This window comes from Triticum aestivum, chromosome 5A (assembly GCF_018294505.1).
Source record: "Triticum aestivum cultivar Chinese Spring chromosome 5A, IWGSC CS RefSeq v2.1, whole genome shotgun sequence".
Lineage (NCBI taxonomy): Eukaryota > Viridiplantae > Streptophyta > Magnoliopsida > Poales > Poaceae > Triticum > Triticum aestivum.
In genome coordinates, this window is record NC_057806.1 from 222,783,254 (window position 1) to 222,797,513 (window position 14,260).

The following is a 14,260-nucleotide window of genomic DNA, read 5'->3' on the forward strand; positions in this document are numbered from 1 at the left end:
GGAGCGTACCGCCTGCGAGACGCATCGGATAACCGACTCGAGCCGAATCCATGGAACGCAGCCTGTCTCCGAAGATTCTACGCCTAAGCGCCGGACTCTATGTTCGTCTCCTTCCTCTGTCCATTTTTTATATATTTTTTGTCTTGCATTTCTCTTCTTCTTCCTTCTCTCTCTTATAGCCCTTAAAGGCTCATAAAGTGACGCGCCATCCGCGCTCATTAAACCTGGGGGCTTCTTTAAATAGAAGCTTATTCATACGGGATTCATGCCCAACACATGTGTCACACTTCCGCATGTACCTTTTATTCACCATTATATGCATCAATATGACTTAAGTTTTGGCCAAGCTGGGTTGCCTGGCTCCTGTGCTTACCCCTACGTTCCCGATTGTTCCACTAGGTGGTAAAGGGAGCACCTCTGCGATTGTTACTGCCGGGTTAGCCGTACGTGTACATCAGACTGGGTGAAGCCAAAAGCTAGCGTTCTTAAGGGAATATTCAGTCAGTGATTGAAGATGATCTTTTTTATTTTTATCTATATGCCCCTAGATGTTTTTCCTGCGTTTCTTTTCGCAGCATGGACATGCACTTTAGGGCATGCCTCCCAGGGAAAGGAACCCCTAACGGAACTATTCTCCCTGGAAGATGTTTCTTACTAACCATGTAATATAACATAACTAGCCGGGCACTTGTCTGTTCACGCACTGATGACCCCTATGCCTGGTCTCCATGCATTCCTCGGTTCTTATATAACCGCATGGGAATTCGGACACACTCTGGACCGTCAGGTCCCGAGGCTGAAGCGAAAAGGTCGGCCATGACAAACGATCTACAATCCGGCTAGAAAGCATCATAAATGTCAATTACATTACATAGTCATTTTGACTGATCGTATTCCTCTTCAATACCATCTAACAGGCTGTCTAATTTACAGTCCTGCTGGGAATACTTTGTGGCCAACTCTACTTGGCCGTATACTAAGCTTACATGGATCTCCTTCCCATCGGGCCCTATAGGACCGACCTCGGCCATGTGGTTGGGGTCAGCCTTTGCGTACCGCGTCTTCACCATGGCCCAAGCCTGCCTAGCGCCTTGACGGCAGGCTGATATCTTCCACAATCGGAAGCGCCGCCGTGCTCCTTTTAGCTTCTCCGCAAGCTCTCCAAGACCTTCGGGCATGGAGACGGATGGCCACAGGGCCTGGGCGACGCCTCGCATCGCCTGCCGAACTCGATCGAGCAGTTGCGACAGCTCGGGAAGAAGGTCACCCGTAGAACCGGGCATCTCCTCTGCAGGACGACCTGTCAGCACACCTATAGACATTGCTCTGTTAGTCGACTTCCTCACCGAACTTTCTTTCAAAAGGTTCGTTCAAGCACTTACTAAATATGCCGCGCCGAAGCCGCTGATTCTTCTTCATGGAGTCTGACAGCTGGGCACGAACATCTTTCAGCTCGACGCCCAGCTTGGTGTTGGCATCTCGGAGATCGTTCTTCTCCCCCATCACCTTTAACAGCACCCTCTCACCAGCTTTTAGCTGGCGTAAGAGGTGTTGCCTTTCCGGATCCAATCCGGCGCCATCTGCAATTTCATTTGTCAGAATTCGTACCAAAGCTGTGCTTCGCAAAATACTTATCTTTCAAAGTGTATATTACCTGAGGGGGCCTCTTTAGGGTCCCCTGCCGCGGCCAATGCGGCCTCAAGTAGGGCTTTGCACTCTTCCAGCTCTTTGGACAGTAGGGAATTCTTTTCCATAAGAATCTGCATAATAAATGATCCTTAAATCAGTTATTTTAACTGTTTCAAGTCTCGGGGGCTACTGGTATATATAGTTACCAAAATTTTCTTACCCGTATGTCTTTTACATATTGCTCCGTGGCTTTCGTTAGACCATTTTAAGCGGCACGGAGATACGCATCACCCGACTTAAAGGCATCTAACGCCTCTTGGGAGAAACAAGCGTCGCGAAGAATTGTCCAGCGACGCCTGTGCTTCATGGCACTCTCCACCTCAGAGTTGGTGGCAGACAACCTGTCCACATCCTCCATTGGAGGAGCGTCCGGTGCGCGCCTTGTGTTCGGCCCCGCTTCCGGGCCAGGCTTTGGAGCCTAGCTGGTGGAGGCGCGATTGGCGGTCTCTCCGAATATAGTTCGGCGAGGTCTCTTTGTCCTGAAGAGTGCTCAAGTGTTAATATGCCCTGAAGGTACGACACCTGGGATAAAGGGATGCGCCATACCTTTGCGCTGACGCCCCGGTCCGGACTGCCCCTCTTTTTTGCCCACGGGGCCCTGCGGCCCCTCGTTGGCTTGTCGCCGCAGGTTCGGCCTCCTGTTTCTGGGAGGCCGGGATTAGCCCTGGATAATCGGCCGTAATGGCCACCAGGGCATTGTCCTTGCTCAATTGATGGAACACTCCATCAATCAGATCCACCGAAAGCTCCGGATCCTCTTCTGAGTCCGGGTCAAGGGACCGTCCTGGGTCCTCGGGTTGTGGAGGAGGGTTGTTCATTTCTTTAACAGCCTGGCGCAGTTCCTGCGTCAGAATCACTATGATCAAATATTTAACAATGGGGATATAAAACGGATGGGAAAAGTTTGATCACTCACCCAGCTTGGAGGATTGAACATGGAAAATCCACCCTTTGGGTCAACACGGAGAAAATCCTCCTCTTCTCCCTTGTACAAAGCGAACCGGGTCTTTACTAGAGCCGCAGCCGAATCCGGCCCCTTATGGCCGTAGCGGGTGGTGTCGTCCTCCCCGTTGAAGTCCCACATGGGGTGGCCTCTATACTGTAGCGGCTGCACCCCTCGCATGATGCATGCGGCCCTGACCCCGATCATGGTTAGTCCGGAATGAGCTAACAATCTTATCTGGCCCATCAGGTAAACAACGCCCCTGTCACTTTCCCTCTGAGGGCTCTGTGGGCGCCAGCTTAGGTGCTTCTTTAAGGGAGCATTGTTGAATTCAGGGAGGCCGATCCGGACAGGATCCGGCAGCGGGACGTCTTCTATGTAAAACCATTCCGAGGGCCAGTCTTCGGACGCCTTCTTTGGGGTTCCGGACAGATAGCCGGTCCCGGCGATGCGCCATACTTCGGCTCCGCCCACTTGATACATAGACCCCTTCTTGGAACGGGGCACGAGGCAAAATAGCTCCCTCCACAGTCCGAAATGAGCTTTAACACCCAAGAACAGCTCGCAGAGGGATACAAAGCCCGCAATATGCAGTACTGAGGCAGGCATGAGGTGATGTAGCTGGAGGCCGTAGAACTCCAGCAACCCCCGGAGAAATGTATGGATTGGGAATCCGAGCCCCCTTATTAAATAAGGGACGAGGCACACCCGCTCTCCTTGGGAGGGATTAGGGGCACTCTCCGCTTGGTCTCCGCCGTTGTAAACGGCAAGACCGGCTCGAACCGAGATCATATAGGCCTGGGGAAGAAATCCCTTGGTCTAGAGCGTCACTAACTCGCTATGCGGGATGGAGCATCTTTCCCAATATCCAAGCTTAGGATTGGAAGGGCGGGAGGAGGAGTCACGACGGCTGGCCATGGTGGAATGGATCTTTGTCGAAAGTGCTCTGATGAACACTCACGAAGGGGGAAGGTGTGGTTTGGATCTAAATCCTCGTCTCCTTAAATAGGTCAGCTTGTTTACGCGGCTGGGGGTGTGAATGTAAAAATACCCAGACCTTTCATATTCGTTTGACACGTGGGGAGCGGCCATTATTGGGCGCAGAAGCCAAGGAGCGCAACATCTACAAGAAACCAAACTTTATTCAGCAGGTACATGGAATTTGGAGGAGATCTCGCCTTGCAATGCCGAAGACAATCTGCGCGCCGGACTCATCGTCATTGAAGCCTGGTTCGGGGGCTACTGAGGGAGTCCTGGATTAGGGGGTGTCTGGATAGCCGGACTATACCTTCAGCCGGACTCCAGGACTATGAAGATACAAGATTGAAGACTTCGTCCCATGTTCGGAAGGGACTTTCCTTGGCGTGGAAGGCAAGCTTGGCGATATGGATATTCAGATCTCCTACCATTGTAACCGATTCTATGTAACCCTAACCCTATCTGGTGTCTATATAAACCGGAGGGTTTTAGTCCATAGGACAACATACACATCAACAATCATACCATAGGCTAGCTTCTAGGGTTTAGCCTTTCTGATCTCGTGGTAGATCTACTCTTGTACTACCAATATCATCAATATTAATCAAGCAGGACGTAGGGTTTTACCTCCATCGAGAGGGCCCGAACCTGGGTAAAAATTTGTGTCCCCTGCCTCCTGTTACCATCCGGCCTAGACGCACAGTTCAGGACCCCCTACCCGAGATCCACCGGTTTTGACACCGACAGCGTGCGTGAGCTCTAGTAATTGGTCCAGTATATGTAGCAGCAGGGGCTGTGGGTGTAACAATGGTATTGATGTCCTGATCATCCTCCCCTTCTTGAAATGAAGTCGTCCTCGACGGAAGCTAATCTTCCTCGCCCAAATAAGGCTTCAAATCTGCAATGTTAAAAGTGGGACTAGCCCCAAAATCTGCAGGCAGCTCAAGTTTATATGCATTATCATTTATTTTCTCTAACACCTTAAAAGGACCATCAACACATGGCATTAGCTCTAATTTGCGCAAATTAGGAGATCTATCCTTACACAAATGTAACCAAACAAGATCTCCAAGTGCAAACACAACATGTTTTCTACCCTTATCTCCCACAAGTTTATATTTAGCATTCATACGCTCAATGTTTTCCTTAGTTAACTCATGCATTTTTAAAATCAATTTGAAACGTTCTTCCGAAATTTTCTTATTATTCTTCAAAACAGCCCTAAGCATAGTACACAATGTTCTATTGACTACTTCAGTTTGTCCATTGGTTTGGGGGTGACAAGTAGTACTAAAAAGCAGTTTAGTCCCCAACTTAGCCCATAAACATCTCCAAAAGTGGCTAAGAAATTTAGTATCACGATCTGAAACAATAGTATTTAGCACACCATGCAAGCGAATAATTTCACGAAAGAAAAAATCAGCTACATTAACAGCATCATCGCTTTTATGACATGGTATAAAGTGTGCCATTTTCGAGAATCTATCCACAACAACAAATATGCTATCCCTCCCCTTCTTTGTTCGAGGTAAAGCTAAAACAAAATCCATAGATATATCCTCCCAAGGAACACTAGGTACAGGCAAAGGCATATATAAACCATAAGGATTGAGTCGTGACTTAGCTTTTTAACATGTAGTGCAGCGAGCAACAAAACACTCAACATCCCATCTCATCTTTAGCCAAAAGAAATGTGTAGCCAGTACGTCCTCTGTCTTATTCATGCCAAAGTGTCCCATTAATCCTCCTCCATGCGCCTCCTGCAACAACAAAAGACGAACGGAGCTAGCTGGAATGCATAGCTTGTTAGCACGGAACACAAATCCATCATTAACGACGAACTGTTTCCATGTTCTTCCTTCTTTACAATTCTGCATTACATCTTTAAAGTCAGCATCATGCACATATTGATATTTGATTGTCTCCAAACCAAATATTTTGAAGTCAAGTTGTGAAAGCATAGTATGGCGATGAGACAATGCATCAGCAATAACATTTTCTTTACCCTTCTTGTGTTTAATGACATAAGGTAAAGTCTCAATGAATTCAACCCATTTAGCATGTCTATGATTCAGTTTAGCTTGACTTTTAATATGTTTCAAGGATTCATGATCAGAATGTATAACAAATTCTTTGCGCCATAAATAATGTTGCCATGTCTCTAAAGTTCAAACAAGAGCATATAATTCTTTATCATAAGTAGAATAATTCAAACTAGGCCTACTCAATTTTTCAGAAAAGTATGCAGCAGGTTTGCCATCTTGTAATAACACACCTCCTAATCCAATTCCATTAGCATCACATTCAAGCTCAAAAGTCTTATTGAAATCAGGAAGTTGGAGTAAAGGAGCATGTGTCAACTTATCTTTCAATACCGTGATGGCTTCTTCCTGTGCGGTACCCCAAACAAAAGGTACATCCTTCTTTGTAAGCTCATTGAGAGGTGCAGCAATGGTGCTGAAATCTCTCCCAAAACGCCTATAGAATCCAACAAGGCCAAGAAAACTCCTCACTTGTGTGACTGTTTTGGGCTACGGCCAACTCTCAGTAGCTTCAATCTTGGCTTTATCAACTTCAATTCCCTGTGGAGTAACAACATAGGCAAGAAAAGATACTCGGTCGGTGCAGAAGGTGCACTTCCCAAGGTTACCAAACGAACATGCATCACGTAGAGCAATAAAAACAACACATAAATGTTCCAAATGTTCCTCCAAAGATCTGCTATAAATCAGTATATCATCAAAATAGACTACCACAAATCGTCCAATGGAAGCACGTAAAACTTTGTTCATTAATCTCATGAAAGTACTTGGTGCATTAGTTAACCCAAAAGGCATGACTAACCACTCATATAATCCAAACTTAGTTTTAAATGATGTTTTCCATTCATCTCCCAATTTCATATGAATTTGATGGTATCCACTACGCAAATCAACTTTGGAGAATATTGTAGAGCCACTCAATTCATCAAGAATGTCATCTAGCCTAGGAATATGATGACGATAGTGAATAGTAATATTATTAATGCCTCTACAATCAACACACATACGCGACGTACCATCCTTTTTTGGCACTTGTATAATAGGAACAACACAAGGACTAAGAGATTCGCGTATATAACCTTTGTCGAGTAGCTCCTATACTTGACGCATAATCTCCTTCGTCTCCTTTGGATTGGTACGGTATGCCGCATGGTTAGGAAGTGAAGCACCGCGAATTAAGTCAATCTGATGCTCAAGCCCTTGAATAGGTGGTATTCCGGTGTCACGTCTTGTGCAAAGACGTCAGCGAACTCCTGCAAAATGTTAGTGACAGCAGGAGGCAAAGAGGAAGGTACATCGTCGAAAGAATATAACGCCTCTTTGCACACAAAACATAGCAAACAGATTTGCTGAAATCTAGATCATCAATATCAGATTTCGTGGCAAGTAAACATGCACTTTTCAATTTAATTTCAGAAGCAACTCTAGATGGTTTATTATTAGGCTTCATTTGTTGCTCAAATTCTTTTGCCATAATCTGATTTTCACTCTTATGTTTCTCCTGTTTTGCTTTATTAGCTCTATTAATATCATCTTTCAAAATGGGATCATGAGTCATAGGAAGAAAAGTAATATTTTTGTCCTTATGAACAAGGGTATACTGATTGTTTCTACCATGGTGTATAGAATTTTTATCAAATTGCCATGGTCTACCAAGTAATAAGGAACATGCTTGCATAGGTACCACATCACAATCGACATAATTAGCATATGTAGAGATACTGAAATGCACATGAACAGTACGTGTTACCTTAACCTTGCCACTGTTGTTGAACCATTGGATGTAGTAAGGATGTGGATGTGGTCGTGTGGTGAGAGATAGCTTCTCCATCATCTCCATGCTAACCAAGTGGTTGCAGCTCCCTCCATCTATGATGACGTGAACAGAACATTCCTTCACAAGTCCCTTTGTATGGAACAATTTATGCCTCTAATTTTGCTCAGCTTGCGTAACCTGCACACTCAAAACACGTTGAGAAACTAAACATTCATACCTGTCAGCATCTTTAGCAGCCATGTATTGCGTCTCATGATCAGAATCATCTCCACCGTGTTCTTCACTTATAATAAGAGCCAAGTTCTCCTCATCATAGTCACTAGCGAACTCATACCCACCATCCTCAGTAACAATCATCACACGCTTAGATGGGCATTATCTCGCATAATGACCTCCACCCTTGCAATGACGACAAATAATATCATATGTTTGCCCTGTTGATGCCATGGATGAAGAAGAGCTCTATGCAGGCCCGACATGTGTGCTCTTGGTAGATAGTGGTGGTTGTGCCTGCTTTCTTGTATCATGACCGGAGGTGGCAGCTGATGGAGGTGCCGATGCAGTAGAATGTGTGGAAGTAGAGGATGCACGCGTGTCCATGAGGAAGGTCGACCTGCAGAATAGTTAGTTCATGCCAATGCCTGTGGATCATGCACTTCACTTTCAGCTTTACAAGCAAGATGGAATAAATGAGTGATATTATTACACTCCTTATACTCTAGAATGGTCTGAATCTCTCTATCTAATCAACCCATAAAACGTGCAAGCATAGCTTCATTATCCTCAACAATACCACATCTAATCATGCTAGTTTTCAATTACTGATAATATTCCTTTACAGAATTTTTTCCTTGTCTTAAACGGTGCAATTTTTGAAGTAATTCACGTTGATAATATGGTGGAACCCAACGAGTACGCATATCAGTTTTCAAAGCAGCCCAAGTAGTTGGAATATTATTCGGATATAAACTACGATGTTCAGACCACTACACACAAGAAAAACTAGTGAAAGCACAAAGTGCATCAGCAACACGTCTCTCCTCGGGATATTCTAAACATGTAAAACATTGTTCGGTTTCTAACTCCCAAGTAAGATATATATCAGGAATGTATCTACCCTCAAATGGTGGAATATTCAATTTTAGTTTAGGGAGATGGTCATGATCTCGTACCTAAGGGGGAGCCCTACCATTGCCATTATTTGCATGTGGACGACCTGGTGGTTATGGTGCTGGTGGTTGCACATAGTTCTGATTTTGATCAACCTCATCCTCGTAATCTCTCGCATAATCATCCCCCTCCACATTAGCAGCAGGAGCCACAGAAGTATCAATAGTATCACCAACAGTTTGGCCAGGCTCAAGCGGGACATGACTCGCTCGGCGGAGGGCTGTTTCGCGACGTGGAGGTAGTCGTCGTCGTCGTCGTCGTCGTCGTCGTCGTCGTCGTTGTTGTTGTTGTTGTTGTTGTTGTTGTTGTTGTTGTTGTTGTTGTTGTTGTTGTTGTTGTTGTTGTTGTTGTTGTTGTTGTTGTTGTTGTTGTTGTTGTTGTTGTTGTTGTTGTTGTTGTTGTTGTTGTTGTTGTTGTTGTTGTTGTTGTTGTTGTTGTTGTTGTTGTTGTTGTTGTTGTTGTTGTTGTTGTTGTTGTTGTTGTTGTTGTTGTTGTTGTTGTTGCAGAGGTGCGGCACGTGCAGCCGGTGGTGGTTGTGGAAGACGCACAAGCAGTTCATTAAATTTGTTATCGAGCCTTGTTTCGAACGTCTTCTCAAAGCCAGTTATCTTATCCATGGCCTCTTCAAAATTGTTCAGCACATCTTGCACCTGTTCAGTCATCATTTGCTGAAATTTATCATGCAAGTCCTTATTCATGATGTTCTCCCAGTCAGTCTCATCGACTTGTGATCCTGCCATGGTTAGCAACAATAGAAACACACACGAATATGATCCTACAGACTACTAGAAAATGGTGGTGGTGGGGTGTCACAAATTCGTCAAGCAAATCTCAAATTTACCAGTTCTTACCCAGCAGCACGCGGTGATCGGCAACCATCGTAGTCAAAACTCTCAAAACTTGGATAGAGAGATTACCAGGGAGAGTGAAACACACGACATAGATGTACGTGGAGCTAGGAAGGCTTATAATATGGTAGCAAAAAAGGTCAGCAATAATCAATTCAGAGATGCAAAGTTGAATAAACGCTCAACGACGGTACTGTGCTCGTCCTAGGCTAGACCGTACTAGAGACGCGAGCCTAGAACACGAACAAAATCATGGCACGACACGTAAATAAGGGAAAAGCACACTCTGGAATTTTTTTCGCTCTATTTTTTTGGGCGCTCCTCTTTTTTTGCGCTCATCTTTTTTTTTGCAAAAAATCACTATAATGGCGAGTGTCTCAAAACTCTTCCCAAGTCAAACTGACAGGATGGGAATGAAATTTTTTTGACTATTTTTACGCAAATCAGGGCAGCGGTGATGAAAACGTGCAACAAAAATCACTATGATGGCACGTGCCTCAAAAGACTTAGAAAATCCTAAAAATAGTATAGGGAAAAAATATTTTTGCCTGCGAAAATTTTGGCCTAAAAACTGCCCGGGGGTCTCCATACTCTTTTTTTTGCCGAAACCTACTCAGGCAAGGAAACACGAGTCGGAAATTAGATGGATCTCGATAACAAACCAAATATGAAAGGAACTCGAATTGGTAGTGGATATATGGTGGTAAGATATGTGGACTCAGATTGGTGGTGGACAGGTGGATGTATATGTGGACTCGGATAGGTGGTGGACAGGCAGATGTATATGTGGACTCAGATTGGTGGTGGACAGGCGGATGTATATGTGGACTCAGATTGGTGGTGGACAGGCGGATGTATATGTGGACTCAGATTGGTGGTGGACAGGCGGATGTATATGGCAGCGGTAAAGAATATGTTGGTGGTGGTGGTATATGGCCAGAGCAATGACGATAGTGCGGCGGCGGTGTGACAACTTGTGCACAGAACTCGAAACCCTAAGGGAAACTAGACGCTAAGACCAGCAACTTGACATGACGATGCAACCGCAAATTCAAAAAAGCAAAATACTAAAAAGACTATGCAAAGGCTCAGATTGGTTTTGATATGATGAACTAGCCCTAATTTTTTTTGGCTTTTTCGTGGACTGTAGGTATGAAGAACAGACTTGATCTAAACTACGAAAAACTATAAAATCAAGCTGAGCAACCTGGAAATCTGATAACACTTGATAGAGGCGAAGGTGTCCTGATGTTTCGGTGAGATGGTGGCTATCGTTTTTGGTGGGAGTCGACCTTGATGATCCCACTACGAACGTGCGAGACATCGCGCCTTAGCAATCGCTAAACCAACTTCCGTAGGTTATTGACCACGCCGGAGCATGATCAACCTAACCACGAGGGTCTGTTTCCTGCAAGCAAGTGAAGAACAAGCAAGAAACTAAGATTGCAATCTGGATATTGCGAATATAAGAGGAAAGCTTTATTAATGTAGGTGGGGTTCTGTGACACCTTTGTCTGGTCGTTGAACACAAACGAAGTATGTGGAGTTGCAGCTATGACAAACTTTTAATATAAACAAAACCCAAAGTTTGAACGATGCCCTAAGGGATGTATATGTGGAGGAGAGAGGGGGGAATTTCATGGCCCTTGGAGGAGGGGTCCGAAACTAACCCTAACTCTTGTTTCCCCACGCATATGGACTCTAAAAACAACCTATAATCAAGTATTTTGAAATTACATGGGTTGGCCCAATAATAAGGTGACGCAGCACCTAGAATAGCCTCTGGACGAAATTTATGAAGTGGCATCTTTTATATTTCGTCCAAGGCTTCATGCACTCCTTATGGTGGCTTCAAAGTCCTGAAATCATCACTTGCAAATCCGTTCTAGTTCCCCTTGCGCATGTATCATCTCCATGCTTGGTCTTGCTCCAGTGTTCATCCCTCTTATCCATGCCAGGCCCTTCATTTGTAAGCAAAACAAATGTATCCAATTTAGGCAGCATCATATTCTCATGAACATTAGAATCATTACCAAGAAACGAAAGTACCTGATAGTTTATTTGGCATGCGCGAGCTCTTGTAATTGGTCCAGTATATGTAGCGGTAGGGGCTGTCGGTGTAACAATGGTATTGATGTCCTCATCAGTAACATATTAAGAAATCCATGAACTTACAAATTATGTCAAAATCTGAAAGACAATCATTGAATCCAGGATTTCCTTCAGTCACGTAGTCCTCACACAGCCTGGCTTCAATGGCACATTGTCCAACAAGAGGTTGATGCGGAGCATCCTTCCATCATCCCCATGGACTCTGCACCAACACATCAAGCCCCACGTGGACCTATGACAGGAGTGAGAGCACGTGCTTTGGAAACCGAGGTGAACTCCTTCCCACTTGACTTGCATACGGATACGAATGGGACTTGGTTTCTACCTCACCAAAATATGCTATGTCTCATTAGGTACGAAGAGGAATACTATCGTGAAGCTCGGGAGCATCACCAAGGAGAAGGAGGACCACCCCAAGGCCACGCGAACCAAGATGGAGCGCAATAGTAGCAACACTGGAAGTCCCAGGTGACCCCGTGCGCACTGGCCCCCGAGACCCCGTGCCCACGGACTGCCTAGGAAGTTGGCGCTGGAGCATCTAGTGCGCACGGGCGTGTACCGTGCCCACGGGACCCCCGTGCGCACGGGCCCAACTTACCACGCGTGCACGGGCCTCCCAGGATGGCCGGCTGAGATTACATCTCGCCCTCCTCCTCCTTCGACCCCAAGGCTAGATAAGTCATACCTAGAACCATGTTTAGGGTTAGCAAAGTATATGTGAGACATTTGTGAGCTTTGCTCCTTGTATCCCCTCCTCTTGGAGATCTAGACCCCTTTTGGGAAGAATCCTTGGGATTATCAAGCCCTCCTCTTGGAGAAGATCAAGATCAAGACCTCACCTAGTGGGAAGAACTTACCTAGTGCTATTTTCCTTGAATTGTTCATGTAATCTTGTGGATCTCATGTGTGCTACTCTAGTGGATGTGATATTTGGGTTTGTTTGAGTGTTTTGTGTCTTGTGCTCTTGAGTGTTCTTCCTCTTTCCCCCCTCCAAGTGTGAAAAGATCCCCTCTAGGGTTTTGCCCTACAACATCTTGGTATCATGAGCAAGGTTGATTCACATCTTGGAGTCCCATCCCCCACTTGCTAGCTTGATTTTGTTGTTTTTCGTCCAAATTCGAAAATCTCCACCAAAAATAGCCCCAAAAAATTTTCTTGCAATTTGTTGGATCTTGTGAGATTCGGTTGTTTTCGTCCACGAATTTGGTGTTTGGCAAGTGGATCTACCCAGCTTCCTACTTCCTCGCCTTTCCTTCCTTTGAAATTGGCCAAAAACTTGGAGATTCCCACGGATCAGGAGCAATTCATCCACTCGCAGAGCACCCCGTGTGCACGGGCCATCGGAACTCCGTGCACACGGGCCTCACTTACCCCGTGCGCATGGACCCTCCAGCAACTTTCGGCTATTCCTGTTTTGCATAGTTTTGATTACAAACCACCACTCGTGTTCTTCCGCACTATTTCTCGTGGTTGTTTGAGTTTCGGGCTGCGGTTTCTCGTGTGTCCTAAGGTGTTTCGGCTACTTAGGCGCATCTGGACATCATCATCACCGCTTCTCGACCATCGACTCGGACTCCACACCGGCTTCAACAAATTCATCTCCATCCGAACCGTAATCAAGGATGGTAAACTCGAAGACACTCACCTTTGCTTTTGCATTGATAACCCGAGCCTTTTGCGTCACTTACCCATCGAGACTAGCAAGTTGAGTATTGTTGGGCCACGCTTTTGTGCACCATAGTGATCGTGTTATCATCGTTGTGCATTAAGTCTCTCCCGTGCATATCTTACAATACTTGTCTCATATCATACTTGGCTCGAGCATCAAGCATAGAAAAAAAGCTTTTAAGCAAAAGAGGAGACACGTAGAGCTTGCAAGCAATAGCATTGAGCCTTGTTGCATAGTCACATCATCTTGGTCACCACATACATAGCATAGTTGGGATCGAAGACGGCACATTTCTCTCATAGGTTGGTGCACAAGCGTATCTTTCCCATTTGAGCAATCGAGCTAGCGTCTCTCTAGTATTCGCACAACAAGAGCATTTTCCGTGGTTGCACATTTGAGCTCACCCCTTGGTTGTGCGGATCCCATCTATCTTCCGTGTGTGTGTTCCTAGTGATACCCTTGGGTTTGATCTATTTGCTTTACTTGCATCTTTGTGAACCTTCTCAACCTTATTGATATCTTGTCTAACATTTGCTTGAAATTTTTTACCACCCTCCTAACCGAGCTACTCCATAAGCCTTCTACCTGTAGGTGTGAGAAACAAACCCGGTTCCAATTCTACTATTGTGGCATTACATTGAGTGACACTTGTTACATCCTCAATCCTCGGAAAAGGTAACTTCGGTATTGTTCTCTCATTTTCCTACTCACCCCACTTGGATATGATGGATAGGCCAACTTCATCGGCAAACCCGCTTTTCGAGGAGCAAGAAGGTGATCACGGCTACGTCACCAAGAACCACTTCTTCATCGCGCAACGTGCTCTACATCAAGAGAGCGGAGCGTTGGGTGACCGCTTGGAGCACCTCGCCTCCGACCTTCGTCAATCAGAAACACGGAACTGCGACTACATCAACGAAAAGTTCAATACACAAATGGAGGAACTCTGCAACCTGATCGTGCGACGCCCGTCTTCCTCATCCTCGTCATCAAGACGGCTCCACTCAAGTCGCCTATCAAGTCGGCAATCTT